We start from the raw sequence: 23769 nt of genomic DNA, 5'->3' as shown, positions 1-23769 counted from the left end.
TCTTTAAGCGACCCTCCCAATGAGTCCAGTGCATTCTGATTGGTCAGCTTGCCTACTCTGTTCTGATTGGTCAACAACCAGAGCGGCTGAGAGTGTGATCAGCATCCTGCTACATGTTCCGCCCCTGTCTTGTAGTCTGTAGCAAACTCTTCTTGGAGTACAGTAGTTGCTGTGTGTTGTGTGAGGCCATGCCAAATTTAAGGACTGTGTTACAAAATTGCAACATCTTGTAACAAAGGAAATAGGTTGGAATTCTGAAGAAGCGTTTAGGGCAGCTGAGAAAAGTGGTTTCTAGAGGACTCCCTCTGGAGTGTCCTTTGAGCTTTGTAATTTTGTAGATTGTTTACCTGCACAAAAAGCTATAACATAATAAAAGGGAAGAACTGGAAAAGCATAATAGGTCCCCTTTTTAAAAATGAATGATTATTAACTGATGGTAACTTTGACAGCCCAAATTACAACCATTTGGAAAAGCTAGGAGTCCTCAAACTTTTGCTGGTCAGAACTGCACTCTTTCATTCAAGAGGCAAAAAAGTGTGATAAATAGCGTTAGACAAGAGAGGAGGGGGAGGAAAAAAGTAGCTTATTGAATGACGTGCTTGAACATGGAAGGGAAATCACAGTAAACTCTATTAAAGCTGCCGTCGTCCTTCATTCAGCGTTTCCGTCTGAATGGAATGGATGTCCGAATGTTTAGTTAATAACAGGTTGGGCTTCTGTTGGAGCCCACGTTCTGCTGCGGTTCAGCATTTACGCGTTTCATTGGATTTTTCCACATATTAAAGTCTCATCTATGTGTGTGTGTGGACCCGCACGTGTGTGTGTGTGTAACGCGTGAGTGCCATACCTGTTTGTCAGGAGTATCAGTGGTGCGCAGGCCAGGACGGAAAAGTATTAAAGTTCAGTGAAGCGTTCATAATTAGAGGGGAGAGGCAGGAGGACCGCTGCGCTAGAGGAACATTTTTTTTAATTTACCATTTTATTTTTTTCCTGAAGAGAAATTCAGTGAAATTAAAGGAAAATAAATCAGTCACTCCTGTGAGAACATCCCCACATGCCCTGTTCGAAATTGCATTAACTACGGTGGGTGACAGGTATGACAGACTGTGTTATTCCAAAGGCTGTAAAAACGCTGCACTATGCAGGTGTTAAGGATACATTTGTTTTACTAGTCTTTTTTCTCTGCTCTGATTAGTCTTTTTTCTCTGTTCACATCTATTTTTTTTCTTATTGGACAGTGTACCTTAACAGTCAGGTTTGTAAGTGACCCATAGGCAGTGGAGAACATATTATTAGAGCTAAGACTTCAGTTCAGACCATAAATGTCAAAACACAATTAAAAAGTGACCAAACAAAAAAACATCTTTACAACAATGCTAATTTCTGCTAGCTCCTCTATGGGATTTTTAATACTATAATAGCAATAAGATGCTGGTACAGATGAACATGTTCTGGCTGTTCTAAATTAAACACGAACATATGAAGCTCATGCAAGAATATATATATATATATATATATATATATATATATATATATATATATATATATATACATATATACAATTAGCCATTGTGTGTCTCAAAATTTTAAACCTTTTGTTTCCGAACTTAATGAAATAAGACCATTACTATATGTTCAGTTTACAGTAAGTATGATGATTCTACTAAGTAAAGATGAACTAAAAATGACAGATGTGTGTTTTTTTCGTTTCCAGAAATCATTAGACTGTCTGTCATCAGTGTGCACAACCCTGTAATATAGACTCATTTTAGCAATTTTTTCATCACTTTTTTCTCATTTAGCTGCTGTCTGCTTATACACCGCCCCCAGTAGACAATGACCACAGTAATATGTGTGTGTAATGTAAAGTGTGATGCAATAACTAAACAAAAAATATATAATAATAATAAATTTGAATCACATTTGGAAAATAACAACACGTTTTTTAAAACATGTATCAATATTAAATGCCAGGAAGGAAACTGGTTTAATTTTGTAACTTTATAACTGGTGCATGGTTTCAAGATATTAAGCTCCAGTTCATAAAAGCTTATCCAAACAGCAGTTTCAGCAGTGTGCCCAGCTCAGCGTGATCTGGACCGTGGAGCTTTAGCTCAGTCCAGCCAGCTCATTTCAACTGAAGAAACTTGGTGAGAAAAGGTCCATTTAACCTGCAGACTGCACCATGACACCCCACTGCCCCGACTCAGAGCACTCCACAATTACCTCTCAGAGTGAGAGCAGCGCTGTGAGTGTGAGTGTTGTGACGCTGAGCTGGGAGCTCAGTGCCGGAGTCAGTGAGAGGTGAACCAGCCAAAACCCTTCACAACCTCATCTCCAGAGAGTCCACACCACGCACACCTCCACTCTCTCTCTCTCTCTCTCTCTCTCTCTCTCTCTCTCTCTCTCTCTCTCTCTTTCATTCTCGCCCTCTCTATTTCTCCTCACCTCTCCTGTCCTTATTTTCCTTTCTGACTTTATCTCTCTCTTTCTCTCTTTACCTCTGCTTTCCTTCTTTCTCTGTCTGACTTTATCTCTCTCTCCCTGACCTCACCTCTTTTTTATCTTCCTCCCACTCTCACTTCATCTATCTTTCTCTTTTTCTTTGTCTTTCACTCTATTCCTTCTTTCTCTCTTTCTCCTCATCTCTCACTCACTGTCTCACTCTTTCTCTCCTCACCTCTCATTTCCTTCTTTCACTTCCTGTCTCATTTACTCCTTCTCTCCCTCTCTCTCTCTCTCTCTCTCTCTCTCTGTCTTCTCACTTCTCCTTCTTTCCTTGTATTTCTCTCTCAATGTCTCTCTTTCTCTCCCACTTTTTTCTTTCCTTCTATTACTTCCTCTCTCTCTCTCTCTCTCTCTCTCTCTCTCTCTCTCTCTCTCTCTCTCTCTCCCCTCACTTCTTTTTTCCTTCCATACATTTCTATCATCTCTCTTTCTCTCCTCACTTATCCTTTCCTTCTATCACTTGCTCTCTCACTTCCCCTCTCTCTCTCTCCTTCTCTCTCTCTTTCTCTCTCTCTCTTTTTCTCTCCTACTCTGTATCTCTCTTGCCTTACTCATCTGCTTTCTTTCTTTTCCTCTCTCATTATCTCACTCTATTTTTCTCCTCTCACTTCTTCTTTTCTTCTTTCCTTCTATCATCTCTCTCTTTCCTCACTTCTCCTTCTCATCTTTCCTTCTATCACTTTCTCTCTCACTTCTTCTCTCTCTCCTTCTCTTTTTCTTTCCTTCTTTCTCTCTCTCAACATCTCTCTCTCTTTCTCTGACACTCTGTATCTCTGTTTATCTTACTCATCTGCTTTCTTTCTTTACCTCTGTCATTATCTCACTCTCTTTCTCGTCTTACACTCTAATACTTTCTCTCTCTCTCTTCTCTCTCTCTCTCTTTCTCTCTCACCTCTTGTCTCTTCTGCCAAAGCTGCCTTTTAGAGTTACTTTTAGACCTCTACCTCGCACACACACACACACACACACACACACACACACACACACACACACACACACACACACATACATTCACTCTCTCTCTCTCTCTTCACCTCTCCTTCCTTCTTCTTCAGCCATCCACTGGGACACAGAGGTGAGACCAACATTTCTAATCTGCGAGCCAGAAAGCCCCTCGCTCTCTCCTTCATCCTCACCGTCAAACCCCCTGAGCCCCACTCTTACCTTTTAAGCTGGACAAAACGCTGTCCGAGACAGGCGGCCCTTCAGAGACCCCCTTCAGTGTCCCGCCCAGGGACCACAGAGAGCTTTTATCCTGTTCCTGACCCTGCAGTGTAGAGTTGACTGATCAAGTACAGCTTTACTTATACCTTTATAGCATTTACAGATAAGGGGCTTTGCTAAACTAACTTATTATAATCCAAAAAATCCACTGCTGTCATATTAAAACCTTGTAGCATAACTTTTTTAGTCTTTTTATACTTTTTTTAAACACCAGCTGGACTTTACATTACGAGGAACATTTCATGATGAATGGTCCAACAGAAATGATCCAAAATTACTGTAAATAAGATTTTAATACATTAAAGTATTCAGAAAGGTAAGAATGGTTTTTGCTTCTCCTATAAAGCGTTTAGACAGTACAAGGTTTTGCTAGGACAGTAATGATATGCAGTTGAAATCAATGAAATATTCAATCGAAATCAGTTGACAAGTACACTTAAAAAAGCTCACTGTACATCTTTCTACACTCTCTGAAAAAAAAGGTACAAAACTGTCTCTGGGGCAGTACCCCTCTTGTCACTGGGGTGGTACCCTCAAGGGTATATCTCAGTACCTTTAGTCAGGAAACATAACCGTGCCAAAATCCATTGAAATTATATTATAAGTTGTACTGACTCCACATCCCGTCTCGTCTCCAGGCTTTTTATTTTATTGTTGTGATTTAAAACATTAGGTTATGAAAAGGTACAAATATGTACTTTTTACCTGAAAAAAACTTATTTAAGATACACAATTGGACTTTAAACCACTGTTGTACCTTCGAGGGAACATTTACATTGTTTGTTCCTTGACGAATGAAAAATGTACCTGCACAGAACCTTTATTTCTAACAGTGAAGGACATAGAAACAAACAAAAAGAAACTAGAAACTGAACATTCCATCCCACATATAGTGGTGCAGGCCACCATGTGTTGTGGACCAACTGCAGTTAGGATGAAGTCCCAGAACAAATAATGCAATCATTAGAAAAGTCTTTAAAATTCTTTTTTTTAAAGACATTTCTAATGATTGCATAATTAGAAAAGCATAATGTCTGTAAATGCATCAGTGTACAAGTCTTCTTAATTTGTGATTACTATAAGTTCCTTGGTCACAAATTGAAATTTCACCAGTGAGTTTTCCATCCACCAAATTTTTGTGAATTTAGAAAATGCACGCAAAAAAACTGAGTGGAAACACCTGAAATTATCACAACATATCGCAAAAAGAGTTTTTATGCTAGGGCAACATGGAAAAGGAAGAACATCGCTAAAGCCATCATGTGTAAAAGGGTAATGGAAAAGGGTTTTTTTTTTTAAAAAATGCTGATGTACCAAGCCATAAGTAAGACACAAATGGCTCTATAGATAGTCTGATTATGGCACATAGCTTTTCAAAGGTTGCTTTCAACATTCTGAAATGCCCAATCCAAATTTTGAACAATGGCTCTGCATTATGTGCTCCCAGAATTGACTTTTCTGTGCATTTGCGCAAGGTGGACTTCGTCGGGGTGGCACAGAGGTTTCAGCCCTCATTAGGTGGGCCACTACTCATCCTGCCTGGCATCTCTGAGCTGCAAACAATCATAAAAAGATGGCGAATGACTGCAAGTCTAAATCTACTTAAAAGCCAAAAACCAAGTTAAATCCCTCCATCTTGCTCATTTTGATGCAGCCCCTAATCTTAGTAGCCTACATCAAGTAAAGTTTCTTCACATAACTGTAGTGGATGAAAACATGACTTAGCTCTGCATTTTGTTCATAGAAAATGAGTGGCATGTATTAAGAATCACCTGGAATATCACAGCAATGGCTAAGTAACACCTTAGCAACCACTTGGAATACCATGTCAGTGGTCTAGTAATACCTTAACAACTACCTGAGACATCATAGCAACAGCCTAGCAATGGCTTAACAATTTCCTGGATACCATAGCAATACTTTAGCAACCACTTGGGATACCATATCAGTGGTTTAGTAATACCTTAACAACTACTTGGAAAAGCACAGCAACAGCCTAGCAATGCCTTAACAATACCCTGGATGCCATACCAACACTTTAGCAACCACCTGGGATACCATAACAGTGGTCTAGTAATACCTTAACAACCACCTGGAAAACCACAGCAACAGTCTACAGTGCTTTAACAATTCCCTGGATACCATAGCAACACTTCAGCAATCACCTGGGATAACATATCAGTGGTCTAGTAATACCTTAACAACCACCTGGGAAACCACAGCAACAGCCTAGCAATGCCTTACCAATACCCTGGATACTATGGCAACACTTTAGCAACCACTTGGGATACCATATCAGTGGTTTAGTAATACCTTAACAACCACCTGGGAAACCACAGGAACAGCCTACATACAGTGCTTTAACAATACCCTGGATACCATACCAACACTTTAGCTACCACCTGGGATACCATATCAGTGGTCTAGTAATACCTTAACCACTACCAGAGAAACCACAGGAACAGCCTACAGTGCTTTAACAATACCCTGGATACCATAGCAACACCTTAGCAACCACCTGGGATACCATATCAGTGGTCTAGTAATACTTTAACAACTACCCAGGAAACCACAGCAACAGCCTAGCAATGCCTTAACAATACCCTCGATACCATAGCAACACTTTAGCAACCACCTAGGATACTATATCAGGGGCGCAGCAACACCATAGCAACCACACAAGATTTCATGGCCAATTTAAAGTCTGCTATAGTAGTATTCATGTAAAAATAACTTAGGTTTATCCTATTACACAAGTGTAATTACACAATAGAAATGATGCTATTAAGTTACAACTATGAAGATGCACATGAGAAAAAAAATGAAGTTGATACACATTCAGATTTACATGATCTGTACTTCTGTAATCCATCTGTAACAGTCAAAGCATTACATTGTTGTGCATGCATTGTTAATGTGTGACAACACACTTGATATTAAGTGGGACTCAAACGTCTTTGGATAAATCAACTTCCGAATACCACTGTGAGTATTGAGATGTGCTTAACTGTTTAGCCTCCATGCTGTTGGTCTGTCGTGTACTAAGGTAAAGTTATTTGAGTGCTTCATCAGAATCCAAATGAAATCTTTTATGTGTAACACGCGCTCAAATAGTAATCCTTGCCTCCTTAAAGGACCCCTGTCCCACATGCATACATATACTGCATTAAATAAATGTCTAATTAATCTAAATTATCATGCTGAGATGACTTGCCTGTCATTTTGAATCATTTGTGTTTAATCCAGGCGGGATAATTATTTTAGTGTTATCGGCATCAGTTGATTGCACATGACAAGGAAGTCACAACTGCATAGACGGTTTGCTCTGCTTTCATCACCAAATCCCCTCCAGTGAGGAGCACACGCACACCCACATACCTCATTAATACACTTAAAATTCACAACCTTTTAAAAAATATATATCCTTCACTGATTGATTTGATTGATTGATTTATTTGTAAACAATTTGTCATCCTCCTTAGCACAGTGCTTAAACTGGTAATTACAGCAAGGCTTCAAAAGCAGTAATGACTGTTTTGTCTATGTTCTGATTGTGTTACTGCCTGAAACCTAATAGTGTCCATCATGCATTCACAAAGTGGAGTGTCATGCTTTTTTTTTTGCTGCTCCAACTCCTGCCAGAAGGATGATCATTGAACAGGAGGAGGTGGGTTGAATCATAAACTGCTTTGCAACAATGTCCAGTTATAAAACACTACAGAAATAAATTTGACTTAAACTTACAGCTAGGCAAATCGAACCAGTGGGAAACCTTGATGCCCTTCTCTATGGCAGCTCTGCAATAGGCGCATTACTCAAAGAGTCACTGTAAAACGGCAAGGTAAAATATGCAGTAGGGTCCAAAAATCTGTGATGAATAGTGAAAATGCTTCTATTTTAAATTCCTTTCTAATTTAAAACAATGTTTTCATTACAAATTATATTATCAGCATAACAAATTGAGCAAAATGTGTTTGTTTTTGCTTTAATTCCTTAAAATCCCAGGCCTATTACATACTAAGGTTTATTATCCAGTAACTACAGGGACTGGTTGCAAACTGGTTGAGCTATTTTTAGGTTATAGAAGTGTGTAATAAAACTTTGCCCCCACTGCTGGACGCTGGCCATTTAAAGGGTTCATGGGCTGGCATGGAGAAGTTTGTGCAAACGCCTCTGATCAGTAGATCAAATCCACCTGACAGTTATCTGAAGGTGAACTTCAGCGGAAGCAACAAGACTCAAGAATAAATAAATAAATAATAAAAATAAATAAATAAATAAATAAATCTGACCTTTTTGGTATAAAGGCCTTAACATGGTCCCATGTCACAAATGCCCACATTTGACCTATAAGTAACATAAAATCCTCAATATTTCTCTGTTGTTCATGTATAGTTTTCAATAAAAACCTGCCAAAAAAAAAAAAATACATAAAAAAAAGCAGTGTAGTCTTAGACTTTTGAACCTACTGTATGTTAATGTCTTCAAAGGCCAGTGTTAGCTTAGCACTAACATACTCTTAGAAACCCCATAGGGGTGCTAGTTGAAATCAGCATTACTGTATAGTTGTGTTTCTTTCTGGTTTTGTTATTTTTGGCCCAAACTGAAAGTCTGTTAATTATAGTTCTCCTCTGCATAGCTTTCATTATGAAGTATGAATCAGTAAGGAGCTGCAACCATATTCATCAGAAACCATATTATTTATTTCCAATATTTATGTCAAGCTGTTAGCCTTGAGATTTGATCACCGCTTTAACTACAAGGCATTCTAAATGTTCATTTATTGATTATAACTTTGTTCTTGATGTTATGACGCTTTCTCGGTCCTCAGTGATTTTGATGTATATGATGTATATGTACTGTATTGTTGTATTAATTAATGTAGACACATAAAAAAGGGCAGTTTTTCTTTTCAAGCTATTACTAATTTGAAACCTATGAAGTTGTGACAGTTGTGTCACTTTAGAATGATATTATACATTTTTTGACAGCAAAAATGGTTTCAATGAATGGTTTATTGAAAACATTGTTTTTAAATGTTTGAATAGTAGTGTGATTCTCTAACTAACTTTGTAATGAATGTATGTAATTACATTTAGTATAATAAAACAGCAACTTCAATAATTGATAACTATAATTTTAAAAACTCTTTAATTCTATTGACAGTTTAAGAATTAAATAAAAGTATTATTATCAATTATATATTTATGTAATTGTTTGTTTGTGTGCAATTCATCCCTTGAAAGGCCAGAACCAACTTTTTAATCAGTTAACATTTATTACATTCTTCTATAATTTGAGAATAACTTGAGTCTGTATTGTTTCCAGCTAACTACTGAGTAATGCACATTAAGATGTACCAAACTTGGGATTTGAAGGGTTAATTATATAAAGTCAATTGAATGTATAGTAAAATAACAGTCACTCTTGGCTTCTAAGGTGTATTTACGGTTAAGGTGTATTTAAGGTGTATTTGTCCATTAACAATCATTGTCTCAGAGGATGTTTAGGTAAAGTGAATAAGCATGACTGTCAAATATTGGCACATGGTTTTGCAATAAGCATGAATCACTCTCACTGTAAAAGCTGCAGAAAGGTTTTGTCCTCCTGGTAGAGCTCTCTGGGTTCTGTGCTTCTTTTATTTACCCCGGCCGTACAGTGACAGATTACGGTGTGATGTCACAGTGTTTAGAGGTGCAGGGCTGAAGCCAGGCTTTTTATAAAGTGTGTAATTGTGATAAATCAGCTTTAGCAAAGGCCGGCCACGTGGCCTAATGCTCGATGATGGCTCTGAAATATACAAATGTATAAATGTTATGCCTTGCTCGGAGTTATTAAGGCATGAATCAAGGCCATATTTTAGGAGGTCGATCCGGAGGGTTTCCTTTTTTAATACCTACCTCAGAGAGGCTAACTCGAGCCAGATGTTCCAAAGGAGAGAGAGAGAATAGAGACCCGGCCTGTTGCATGATTCAGAAACATGCCGTGTTACACACAGGCTAGCCTCTGAAACAGACTCTCTGGGAATTGTACAGACCATAATAATTTACTACGAGTTACTACTGCTGATAAATATCATCTGACGTTTGGATCGTATTGACCTTGTAAGCCAGTCTGAAACGTCCTGCAAAGTCACTTAATTTTTTTTGCCATTCAGTATAATTTTAACATGACTAACATGACTTTTTTATATAGCAATAGTTTGGGGAAAAATCAAAATTACACAATGTTGAAACCAAAAACACACAATGTTGAAGCCAAAGATAAAATGCACAGTTTTCCCTCTATCCTGGAAGTTTGCTTTTTCAGTTTTGCACTGGAGCTAAGAGGCTAATTAGCTAACAATTAATGGAAACTTATCCCCACCTATTAGCATTGTGCACACTGCATGTCTACATCATCACATGCTTGTGTATCAAGATGTTAAAGAAGAATTCCGTCAATTTTTCAAACTGTTTTTATAATTCAATCACTGAGATGTGAACAAAGTCATTCAGAGTGGTTTGTTGTGAATTGGTTGATAGTAGAGAAGTTGACTGGACACTTGTACACCTACTCTTTGATGCAATTTTCTAATCAGCAATCATGTGGCAGCATTGCCGTGCATAAAATCCAGTAGGTTCAAGCCAGCAGCTTCAAGTAATGTTCACATTAACCATCAGAATGGGGAAAATGTGTGATCTCAGTGATTTTGATTGTGGCTTGATTGATTGGTTTGAGTATTTCTATAACTGCTGATCTACTGGTATTTTTAATAACAATGTCTCTAGAGTTTACTCAGAACAGTTTAATAGAACCAAAACATTCAGTGAGTGGACAAAAACACCTTGTTGATGAAGAAAGGTCAATGGAGAATGTTCCACTTTGTTCAAGCTGACAGAAAGGCTGTAGTAATTCAGATAATCACTCTGTACAGGAAAAGAATCTCAGAATCCATAACACATCAAACCTTAAGGTGGATGGGCTACAACAGCAGAAGACCACATCAGGTTCCACTTCTGTCAGACAGGAACAGAAAGCTAAAGCACCAACAGCATGAATCTATGAACCCAACCTGCCTTGAGTCAACAGTCCAGGCTGGTGGAGGTGGTGTAATGGTGTCATTTTTAAAATATTTCTGTAAGGTAGCATGAAATTCTTTTATAGGCATGAAATTCTTCAGATGCTTTGTTCCTATCACCACCCCTGCATACAATTCTGAGTGGCATATTTCATATCAAACCACTCTGAATGATCTTCTTTATATTTATCATTTAATTATAAAGAATTTTTAATGAAAGGAATTTCCCTGTTAAGTAATCGTACAAACACTATTATTAAGTAATCTTGCAAACACTTAAAACACATCAGATTAAATTCTGCCCTGTTTTACTTTATACAGTGCTGAAGCCAGAGTGAGTAATCAGGAGAATTCCTAAGTACCAGTAGCATTCCTGTGAGCTAATCTATAAAATCATGCATATAAGCACAACAACACTCAGACAAACTATAGATGTCACAAGTGTATATCTGTAGTAATTTAAGAATTAAACCAGCAGCTACATCATTTAAGGTGGAATAGGAAACGATGTACCGCTTACATCCAGACAACTGTGCATGTCCTGACATGTAGCTTCACTATTTGAGGTAGAACAAAAATTCAGATGAGAAGAACATCAGTCGCTGTAGATCAGCGTATCATATTCAGTGCAAAGGTGTGGCTGATGCAACAGGGTTCATTACATTGTTTATGGGGTGGCTGATAGCCTAGTGTTAGGCGAGGTGAGCCATCAACTGGAAGGTTGCAGGTTCAAATCCCATGCCTGACTAGGTATACCTGGTCATGCCCTTGGGCAAGGTGCTTAACCCCCCACTGTCCCGGGCAGTGCTGCTCTACTGGCGATGCTGTGCTGCTCCCAAATTGGGCATAGTTAGGCAGCAAAATGATGAATGTCCCATGTAGGACCAATAAAGTAAGTTTTTTGTATGTGAGTCTTATAAAGCTGAAGAGCAGAAAACCAGCATGGCACCAAGAAGACAAGAAAGAAAAAGCTGCTTAAGAAGGATGAAGACATATCTGAGCAGGTGAGCAGTGAGAAATGCTGACTTTAACTCATTTAGCTAACATTAGTTTGAAGTATATTGACTTAAGACATGTAATTTAAGATAAAAAGCTTTCACCAGTTTTCATCACTAGCTAGCCACCTTGGGAATCTTGGTGTAGCACGCAAATAATAAATATAAGTAAGAAATGAACATTTTAGAAAAAGTTACTTACTGAACGAAGGCAGTGTGGTGTGTGACTACAGTTGGAGCTGCTGAGTTTGTCTGCATCACATAACTCCCAGTCTGAAAACAAGTCCCACTCCAGCCCCGCACAGTGCATATTTATTCAGTGTTTCAGTGTAACAGTGCAAATAGCAAAAGCTAGTCCTAGATCAGCACTTTCACTGTGAGGACTTTGATACGCTACACCTTCAGATCATTGACAGCTGCCAGTAGTTTCAGTCTCGCACTGCAACGTACACAAAGGAGTCCGATGAAAAGGATTTTGAACAGAGAGCAGGTTTTGACACATCAGTTGAGGACATGCCAAATGGCTTTGTGTGTGAGTGTGTGAGTGTGTGTGTGTGTGAGAGAGAGAGAGAGAGAGAGAGAGAGAGAGGCATCAGTTCCTCGCTGTAAAATATTCATACAGCGCAGCTAACATTACCAGCTCCTCAACACAACAGTGTAGGCCCCTACTTCAGCTCAAATATTCATGCCGACTCGCATGCCTGCATGCTTCACACACACCTCCATCTGTTCCGAGAAAAGCTCCTATGCCTCTCTCACACACACATGTACACACAAAAGCTTTGTCTTTAATCAGCGTTCCCCAAAAAGTGGCACTACTATCAAACAACTCACTTCAACTTTTCAAACATTTTCACATTTCACTGCTTGACACATTTCACTGCTGCTTCAAAAAACGTGTGAGTACACAGACAAGAGCTGATTTCTATTTTAAGTATTTTCCCCTTAGATGTGTAGAGGTACTGCTGTCATTTCACTATACTCTTTAAATGTAATTACATAATTAATTCCATTTACATCATTTACATATTTAGCTACATAGTTATATTCTCATTCAATTTACGTTCTGTCTCACCAGTTTTAAGTCTGCATAACTGACTTTCCATATACACACATTAGATATAGACCACATTTGTTGCAGTTCACCTACAGAAGAGGTGGCTGAACTATACACATACACACACACACACACACACACACACACACACACACACACAGACACACATATATATATACATACATACATCATCTAAACCGCTTATCCTTCTGGGTCGTTGGGGGTGCTGGAGCCTATCCCAGCTGCCATTGGGCAGAAGGCAGGATACACCCTGGACAGGTCGCCAGTCCATCGCAGGGCAGACAGACAAACATACACATTCACTCACACACTCACACCTAAGGGCAATTAACCATGTCCAATTGGCCTGACTGCATGTTTTTGGACCGTGGGAGGAAACCAAAGTACTCGGAGGAAACCCATGCAGACAAAATGCAAACTCCACACAGAAATATATATATATATATATATATATATATATATATCGCTGAAAGAAAACCACATATCTCCAAAATGATAACTTTACAGAAAAAGGAAAATAAAACTGCTTTATTTTTAATGTAGGTTAATGGAACCAGACGTTTTTCCAAGTTATTTTGGGCTGCTTCTTTTAGTCAGTTCTACATGAAATTTACACACAACGTAAAAGACAACAGGCATTTTCAAATTATGTCAAAAACTGAAAAACAACAGAAACGGAGAAACAACGTTTTATAAATACATATTTTTTTCTATTTCATTATTTGCCGTGAGGTTTTTTCATTACTACTTCTGAAATGTGACATTTTAAAATCCTGCTTTGCTCTTATCTTTGTTTTCTTTTCTTGTTTACCTTCCTTTATGTCTCAGGCCATGTGCTTCTGTTTTTGTCTTGTTATCCTGCTCCTCCTTTTCTCCGCCCTTTGCCACACTCGATCTGTTGCCCCCGTAATTGTTCCATGGTGTTCCCAGTTTGTCTCCTCTCAGTATTTAAACTCCTTGTTTTTGTGCTGCTCCTTGCGTTGTTTTGTGTGTATTCCTGGATTCTGATTATGCAAACTTATTCCTTATATCTTGTACTCCATTCAATTCTGCTTGTAGTTTGTTTAGTGGCTCCTTTAGTTAATTAGTGAGGTTTTTTTTTTTTTGATTAGCTTTACCTTTGTTACTGTTTTCTTGCTGCTTTCACCACAGACACACCCAATAAAACTCCCAGCTCGCTTTTGCATCTTCTACCTTGTCTCCTCAGTCTCCTTCTGTGTTATAGAAGCATTCTATATGATAATTTTGTCAGGCTTGATACATTTATCAGGCTTGATCAAAGGCATGACTAACTAAAAAATGTATGTCTCTTCCGCCCCATTTGAAAACTTTCATTGAGTAAAAACAAAAAAAGAATGTAGTTTGCTTCATTACTCACTAATATAATGTCTCAAACAAGTTGACAATCTCAAAGGATGACACACCACTAGATGAATGTTTCCATTAAACTACTTGTTTGGATCGCTGTTATGACCTCACGTTTTGTCTAGGGTGCTGTGGGATCAGTAACATGTGGCATTTAAAAGACTGAACTAGTGATGATGGATTAAAAGCTTGAGGAACAGACCAATAGAGCTTTTGAAGCCATTTTATTAAAACCAACCACAATAAAACTGGTGTGCTATGATATCTAGTACCACACTGGAAGAGTCAAACTGTGGACAGCAGCAAAGAAAAGAACGAAACAAAACCTAACCACGCTTTCCTACGCTGAAACAAAGTACTTAGCTAACCTAAAAGAAAGAAAGCAAAAGCTGGCCACTCTACACTTCCCTGCCCAGTAACTAAAAGTACATGTAACAGTGCCCACCCTCTGACCTGGGGACCTAGACAGAGTAGACTTCTACATGGTGCGAATGTATAGGCGCACCCCTTTTACCTGTTTGAAATCCCAGGTGGTACAAAACAAAATTAAAAACAAAAGCACTTCCCCTAACAAGAGACAAACTCATACACTTAGTTAAAAGAAGCACTGGTAAAGTACCTAAAACAAAAGCACACTCCCAGCACAAGAGATTAAAAACACAAACTAATACAAAGCACACATCTGACCAGTCCTCTCTCTCTCTTCAGTCATCTTGAAGGCTTCCTTTTAAGGCTGAAGAACCTCCACCAGTTACACTAGCTGGGCCTCTGATTGCTTAGAGGTCCTCACATGACTGATTGCCTTCAAAGGTACACCTGTGTAGGGAGAGACCAAGAGAGAGAGAGAGACAGAAAGAGAGACATACACAAACAAAAAACCCAAAATACATCCTTCCAATTAACAATCACATAATAATCCTTCATATTTAGCTGACGGACCACTGGTCAAGTAAAATGGTTAAGTAGACTCACAAAAACTCTTGCTGTGCAACACACATATTTTGGAAATCCATACACATTTAAAAAATGTACCAAAAAACTTTTTTTTTTTTTTAGATTTCCATAATAATAATAAAAATATATATTATTTTGCAGAAGGATCTTGGAATGACTATCATTCCTAGATCCATTCCTAGATTATCATGTATGAGCTGTAGTATGAATAAGAGAGACAGGGCTGTGTGGGTAGTGATGGAAGCTAATTGCTGCGGTATATTGTAAAGAAATTGGATCTTTCTGTGGGTCATGACTATATACAGTTGTGTAAGTGTATATATGAGAGACCCAATAAAAATTTGGGTCCCCATATGGGCCTGAGTTGTGCCCAGTGGCTACATCACCAGGCCTGATGGTACCAGCTATCTCTGTTTATCTTTCTAGACACATTTTATATATTTTTTCAGATATTTTTCTCACATCTTACTAGATTCCTACTACGTATTTTAAATCCATGAAGTTGTACATGCCTTGCATGGAATCGTTTTATAGATTTATCTGTGAGCAAATCAGTTTTACATTGTTGAAAACAGTGACTCCAAACTTTTGAACTGTAGGGTTAATGGCCATTGCAGAGCTGAAGACTATAGCTTGAGTTACACTGCATCAAATAACATTGTCTACAAAGTAAACTGACCTCTTTATAAGAATCCTAACAGCAGTGTCCAGAGCAGTCCCCAGTAATCTTCTGTCCACTACGATGTGGAGGCAGCCTCTCTGACAGACATACAGATAATAAACACATCTGTGCGGACAAATTGTTTGCTGGCACCACAGCTGATAGGCTAAGGCCTACACATGCACACACACGGAGCGCAGCCGTGGTCGGCTAATCAGCTCATACACTATTTATGATCACAAACAAGGAGCAAGAAAGTGAGTGAAAAAAAAGAAAAAAGAGAGAAAGAGAGAAAGAGTTTCTGAAATAATACCAATAAAAAAGCACGTCAATCACAGATCCACTTCTGTAGCTCTATTATTCACTTTATTTTCACTTACGATGTACAAAGGCGGGAAGAAATCGCAGCGAAGGCTCCTGATGTGTTTTTTCTTGACTGTATCTGCTTTTTAACCTCAAAAAAAGAGAAAAATAATCAAACAGAATTTCAAAGTGTAGTGTCTTTTTTTTAAAAGGGCTAACACGGCTGTACATTTTGTGTAAAATAAACATTTTGACAGTGCAGACACGGCTGCCGAACAACACAGAGTGGGGTTATGGGTGAAGGTGAAAACGAAGCAGAAGGCGGAAACTGCTGAAAGTTCACACAGCATAGCACATTCCCCCGGTTATAATTAATAAAGTTTATTCCGCTTAATTACCGTGATTCATCGCCTAATCTCCATTTGCATTTCTTAGCACATTGAGCCTCAGTGACGCCCCACGTCACGTGACGCTCACGTTCGGCCATTAGTGCAGTAGGTAAAAGGAAAGAGTGTGAAATCTCTCAGGAGGAGAGATTCAAATGAAAGGTGTGATAAGGAACAGAGTTTGAGGGGTTTATAGAATTAAAGGGTTTGTGGGGTTTAGTATGTGGGGTTCAAGGGGTTTGTAGAGTTAAAGGGTTTGTGGGGTTTAGTATGTAGGGTTCAAGGGGTTTGTAGAGTTTAAGGGGTTTGTGGGGTATATTGTGTGGGGTTCAAGGGGTATATAAAGTTTAAGGGGTTTGAGGGGTTTAGTATGTGGGGTTCAAGGGGTTTATAGAGTTTAAGGGGTTTAAGGGGTTTGTGGGGTTTAGTTTGTTGGGTTTGAGGGGTTTATAGAGTTTAAAAGGTTTTTGCAGTTTGTATGGTATGTGGGCTTTGAGGGGTTTGTATAGTGTGTGGGGTCTGAAGGGTTTGCATATTGTGAGGGGTTTGTATGGTGTGTGGGGTCTGAGGGGTTTGTATAGTTTATGAGGTTTGAGGGGTTTGTAAGGTGTGTGGGGTCTACAGGATTTGTATAGTGTGAGGGGTTTGAGGGGTTTGTATGGTGTGTGGGGTCTGAGGGGTTTGTATAGTGTGTGGGGTTTGTATGGTGTGTGGGGTCTGAGGGGTATGTATATTGTGAGGGGTTTGTATAGTTTATGGGGTGTGAGGGGTTTAGCACAGTGTGTAGGGTTTGAGGGGTTTGTAAGGTGTGTGGGGTCTACGAGGTTTGTATAGTGTGTAGGGTTTGAGGGGTTTGTAAGGTGTGTGGGGTCTACAAGGTTTGTATAGTGTGTAGGGTTTGAGGGGTTTGTATGGTGTGTGGGGTCTGAGGGGTTTGTATAGTGTGTGGGGTTTGTATGGTGTGTGGGGTCTGAGGGGATTGTATAGTGTGTGGGGTTTGAATGGTGTGTGGGGTCTGAGGGGTTTGTATATTGTGAGAGATTTGTAAAGTTTATGGGGTTTTAGGGTTTGTATGGTGTGTGGAGTCTAAGGGGTTAGTACAGTGTGTGGGGTTTGAGGGGTTTGGTGTATAGAGTTTAAGAGGTTTGTGTAGTGTGTAGGGTTTGGGGGTTTATTTAATGTGTGGGGTTTGAGGGGTTTGTATGGGTTGTGGGGTTTATTTGATGTGTGGGGCTTGAATGGTGTGTAAGGTTGGTATGGTGTGGGGTTTGAAGGGTCTGTATAGTGTGTGGGGTTTATATGATGTGTGGGGCTTGTATGGTGTGTGGGGTTTTAGGAGTTTGTATGGTGTGTTGGGTTTGACGGGTTTATAGTGTGTGGGGTCTGATGGGTTTGTATATTGTGAGGGGCTTGTATGGTGTGTGGGGTTTTAGGAGTTTGAATGGTGTGTGGGGTTTGTATATTGTGAGGGGTTTGTATGGTGTGTGGGGTTTGAGGGGTTTATAGTGTGTGGGGTCTGACGGGTTTGTATATTATGAAGGGTTTGTATGGTGTGTGGGGTTTATAGTGTGTTGGGTCTTACGGGTTTGTATATTGTGAGGGGTTTGTATGGTGTGTGGGGTTTATAGTGTGTTGGGTCTTACGGGTTTGTATATTGTGAGGGGTTTGTATGGTGTGTGGGGTTTATAGTGTGTTGGGTCTGATGGGTTTGTATATTGTGAGGGGTTTGTGTGGTGTGGGGGGTTTATAGTGTGTTGGGTCTTACGGGTTTGTATATTGTGAGGGGTTTGTGTGGTGTGGGGGGTTTATAGTGTGTTGGGTCTGATGGGTTTGTATATTGTGAGGGGTTTGTGTGGTGTGTGGGGTTAATAGTGTGTTGGGTCTGACGGGTTTGTATATTGTGAGGGGTTTGTATGGTGTGTGGGGTTTGAGGGGTTTATAGTGTGTAGTGTTTGTGTAGTGTTTGTGTAGTGTGTGGGGTTTGAGGAGTTTGTATGGTGTGTGGGTTTCGAGGGGTTTTATGGGTAGTGTGGGAGCTGGAGGGACTTGTTGTGAATGTATGATGAAGATGCTGAGACAGTCCTAAGAAGAAAACAGCTCGATTTCATTCATACTGTATATGTATAGTACAGTCACCCTCCCCTTTAACTCCCTCATGGACACTAACACACTCCATCTTTTACATTCTGCTCTCCTCCACGGCCACACAGGGTCTGCTGGACAGGCTGGAGGTCGGTACAGCCAAACAGCAGTGGGGGATCAGGGCTAATTGGGCGGTAATGTGTCCAGGGTATTGTAAAATGAAATATAGTGAAGGCACTAATGCAGTTAGTTCTGGGCTCCTGTTCATCCAGACTCTTTCTGTTGCTTCTTAGTTGGTCTATAGCCAATAGGTAGACAGTGAAAGCCAGAATAAAGAAGATATGAGAGCAAAACAAACAGTTCTGTGTGAATGTAAGTCAATTTTGGGAGCTGTTTATGGAGAACTGAAGCCTTTTCATTGTATCACTGACTTACACTGTATATCAGCTTGTATCAGCTAATACGTTATGCTCTTGCACATAGGTGTTTTGTGTATATTTCATTTCTGACCTACAGTGCAGTCATCTATTCATCATATACCATTTCAGTTCATGGATTATGTATGATAATCCATGTGTGTGTGTGTGTGTGTGTGTGTGTGTGTGCATGCGTGGGGTCAATTTGTCAGCTATGTTACACAACCATAACATATGCACATTTCATAAATGCTATGTAGACAAAAGATAATAAAAGAGTAAATATTTTTTTTAATCAATTTTTTAACATCTTCTTATTCTGTTGTATATGAACAGATAATAAGAACACTTTTTTATTTTAGTTACTTTAGTTTGCTGCTCAACAATTTATCCATAGTCCTCCCGCACTGTCCAGCGTAGTTGGCTGAAAGAAATTAATAAAAAAAAAATTACTCTTGCAGTAGATGGAAATAGAAGAAAAGAAGAAGTCTATAGTAACTGATTCATAGCAACAGACAGCACATGACCAGCTGGGCTTCAGGCTGGAACTATGGATGGCATGAAGGGTCCACCTCGGAAAATGCCTTAACAGCGTTGAAAAATAGTAGTGTTAACAAGGTATTAAGTTTATATATAGCACTAATGTTCACAATCATATTGCACTGTGAAAACTTGTAGGGTAAGACATTTTACAGTCATTTTTAGTAATTAGAGTAAAATTACTGTAAGATTAAAAAAAAAGATTAATATAAAAAAATTCCATAGCAGTAAAATGAAATTAGTTATTGTGCACACAGAATGTTTTTACAGCTGAGGAGTAATTGCATTTATAACAAATAAAAATTGCAGTGAAGGTCATTTCACTGACCAGTACTTCACTGTACAGGTGATGTTTAAACAATAACCAACGCTGACTTGACTTGTGGGGGCTACACTCTACAGACTCCACCTCTTACATATACACTACCAAAGCCATACTAATCTAGATTATGACACTTCCATATTACCTGTAATGTATTTAAAATGTACATATATTCAAATAATTGCTCAAAATCTTGCATGTTGCGTTAACGTTGCGGGATATGAAATAGTGTCTTTAGTTTTCTAATTTAATTTCTTGGAAGGATGTCAGGGAAATCTGGGATAGTTCATTTAAACAGGAGCTTACTGTAAATTTTACAGTTAACTGTTTAAAATGGACATCTGCTCCCAGAATTCATAGCAAAATACATACCATTTAAAGCCAATGGAGGCTAATGTAAACTGTATTGTAATATACTGTAAAATAACAGCAGTTTTCACAGACAAAACACTAAATAGATCAGACAGCACACAGACTGTTAACAAGTATTCAACTAAGGAAAAAGTAAAATAAAATACAAAAATATAATATAAAATAAAAAATAAAGAATAATAATAAAAAAACAGCCAATGTAAAAAGGAGCTCAGGAGATGTGTGGATATCTGTACATATGCAGATATAAATGTCTGTACGTATGCAGTTCAAGTAGACATGTGCTATTAAATATACTATAAAACTATTATGTACAGAATATTACAATGTTGAATATTACAATAATCCGTACTTTATTAATAGTACGAATGATAAAGTACAGATTAAAGTACAAAAGCAACAGTGACGTATGATTGTTTCTGCAGAAAACAGTGCGGGAGGGATCGTGATCTGTACTTCTACTTCCACTCTCTTGTTCAGAGAAAAAGAGACAGAGAAACAGAAAGATCAGAGAGGAAGAGACCAGGGGGAAGAGGGGGGGGGAGGAGGTCAGCAAAGTGGGAGAGCAGGGAGCGCCGGAGAGAGATAGAGCAAGCGAGAGAGCAGGAGAGTAAGCGATAGAGAGAGAGAGGGAGCGCAGTGAGGAATGTGTGAGGGCATGGGAATGGTGGTGTGATGGAGCTCAGAAGAGAGTTTGGCTGCGTTTAAAACATCCAAGAAAGCCAACAAACTCTTACTGCTATCTGTGTACCTATCAGAACACTGGGCCTGAGAAACACTCGCACACACAGACACACACATCTGTTTTAATGCAGTCTCAGGACCTGGGGCCGTGTGTATATCCCATAGAAAAGGTCCTATATGTGCTGAATATTTGTTGGCATCTCTATGTAATACAATGTCATACTTGTATTACATATATGTATGTATACAAGAATAATATGGGGCATATTATTATTATTATTATGTGTAGATGCTAACACACACATATACACACACACACACACACAGCTTCTAGATTACTATTCAAATGAAAGAAAATGTGTGAAACTGATCATGTTAAGGTCTTTTTTTAGATGTTTTGTCGTAATATTTACATTGAAACTTGTGTTTAGGTGGATTTGATCTAAAACATCTGGGATGGACTGACGACCCGCTCCAGCACCCCCCATGACCCAGAGTGATAAGTGGTTTAGAAATGTGTCTGTGTGTAATCTAAAACATTAAATTAGAAAGGATTTTCAAAAGCAATTTGACCATTGTATGTATAAACAGTATTAAAATTGTAGACTGAAGGAAGGGTGGGGGCCATTGTATGCATATATATATATATATATATATATATATATATATATATATATATATAATATGTTATATGTATGTTATCTATCTGATTACTCATTTAAAAATATTCTGTAATTTTAATTTTAATTTGTAAATATTAAATATAACATCTGTGTTATATATATATATATATATATATATATATATATATATATATATATACATACATATATATATATATATACATTTTAAGTTTAGAAATTAAAACACAAGGTTTTGTTCCAGCAGAAATGATATGTGTGTACCTACAATTCTAATACTAATTCTAAACCTAACCCTGACCTTAACCTCACTAACCAGATTTGAAACAGTCCAGGTATTAACACTGAAACAAAGTCAAGAGCATTTTATTGACCCTGTAGGTTAGACCTGTGTTTGCCTCTGATTTTCCAATAAATCTGGGCATTTTTGTCTTGAAAATATCTGAAAACAAACACACACACACACACACACACACACACACACACACACACACACACACACACTCTTAATTATTTATTTACGCTTGGAATCTAAATCTGGGTCATTGGACACCCCCCTCTCCACCCTTCCCTCAGTCTACACTCCTCCCTCTCTTCCGTTCCCACTCTTTCACTCCTTCACCCTTACCTCTCTATTCTTCTTTTCCTCTCTTTTCTTCCTGGTTAACATCACTGAAGTTCAGAAGATCAGCATTAGCTGCTTCTGTAAGGAATCTGAAGAGTGGAACCGATTTTTTTCAGCCTGTCACATCATATAGCACAACAAAGAAACATTCCAGATCATGAAATTACTTAATGACAAAAAAGTGCCTGATTTCAAAGGCAGCATGATATGAATATATGGACTTAACTAGCATCATAGTCTGGCCACCTTTCATATGCAAATTGTCTGTGATTTGATTAACACAATTATGTAAATGAAAATTTCACTGTTTGCTACATTTGAATACATTCGCAACGTGCAAGAATTTTGTGGCATTTCGAAAAGCAGAAGGAGACGTGGTGTCACAGCAGCTCCTTGCGAATTATGTAAGGATCGGGTGTATTAGCATATGCATGTGCGCAGGGTGAGGAAGGCATCGACTCACATACATCAGGCCAGGATTAGCATGTGACGGACCGACTCCAGGTCAGATCTACATGCTCCTTACACGGGGCACCGGTTTGTCACCTCTGAACTGCTCTGGCAGATGGGCTCGGTATTCATAGCTGCATCATCTGCATAACACATATAGTGTAGCGTGTTCCAGTGGAGCCAATGTACAGCTGGAGCCTATAAATATTTAACAGTTAGACCACATTTAGTGGAGTTTACCTACTGAAGAGGTGGCTGAACTATAGAAATACATAGACTTTTGAGTTAGAGCATTAATGTAAGTACTACTATTGATTGTATATTGCAAAAATATCGCTGTTGTCAGAAGAAAACCTTGTAACTTTACAGAAGAAGGAAAAAAATAGTTTTAATGTAAGTCAATGGAACCAGACTTTGGGTCATTTCTTTTAGTCCATTCATCATTAAATATACATACATTGTAAAAGGTAACAGCCATTTTCAAATTATATCAAAAAATGTAACCTCCCCAAATGTAATTTTTTGTCCCAGACAGTGCTCAATTCATTTTTCCCCAAACAACACTGTGATCTGAAATACAACACTGCCTGTAATTATTTCTGTCATCATTATGAATATGCTAATTTGGCTAAATTTGAGGTGACACGCTGCAAGACGAACAAAGTGGATCTGGGGTTTAAGTGAACATCACGAACCAATAAACTAGTCCAGAGCTCAGATTCAAAGTGTTCAAACCGAACTGGATAAATAGACGATATGCACTCTGTATAAACAGAAAGTTAATTAACAAAGTGTTAATTGAATACAAGGTCTATAATTGTTGTATTACCAGCATAAACATCGCTCTCCTCAAATATTATTAATGCGTTTTTTGTTGCACCTATTAGAGATTCTTGTCTGTAAGTTAATTTCATTATGCTAATGAGCTCTCATCCTAACAGAACCTAGGCTTTGATCCATGTTAATTGTTGTGATCTTCAAAGACAAAGTCGCCACTTACTTTAAACGAATTTTACATTTTTTAAGGAATCTTATGGAAATGAGGAGGATGTAATTAAATTTTTATGATGTGTCTCGCTATTTCTAACGGGATGAAGTCAGTG

The 23769-nt window shown here is 38.5% G+C and overlaps 1 long non-coding RNA gene across 1 annotated transcript in view; it reads right to left on the bottom strand.

Annotated features, from left to right (window-relative positions):
- The window catches only part of LOC118807866, a 33541-nt gene extending 21450 nt beyond the window's left edge, over window positions 1-12091 (bottom strand). The window contains exon 1 of the long non-coding RNA XR_005007240.1: window positions 11990-12091. This is a non-coding gene — a long non-coding RNA (uncharacterized LOC118807866). The remainder of the gene's footprint in view (window positions 1-11989) is intronic.
- Window positions 12092-23769: the final 11678 nt, after the last annotated feature.

This window comes from Colossoma macropomum, unplaced genomic scaffold (genome assembly GCF_904425465.1).
Source record: "Colossoma macropomum unplaced genomic scaffold, Colossoma_macropomum, whole genome shotgun sequence".
Taxonomy (NCBI): Eukaryota; Metazoa; Chordata; class Actinopteri; order Characiformes; family Serrasalmidae; genus Colossoma; species Colossoma macropomum.
This window is presented reverse-complemented; position numbering and strand designations above follow the sequence as displayed.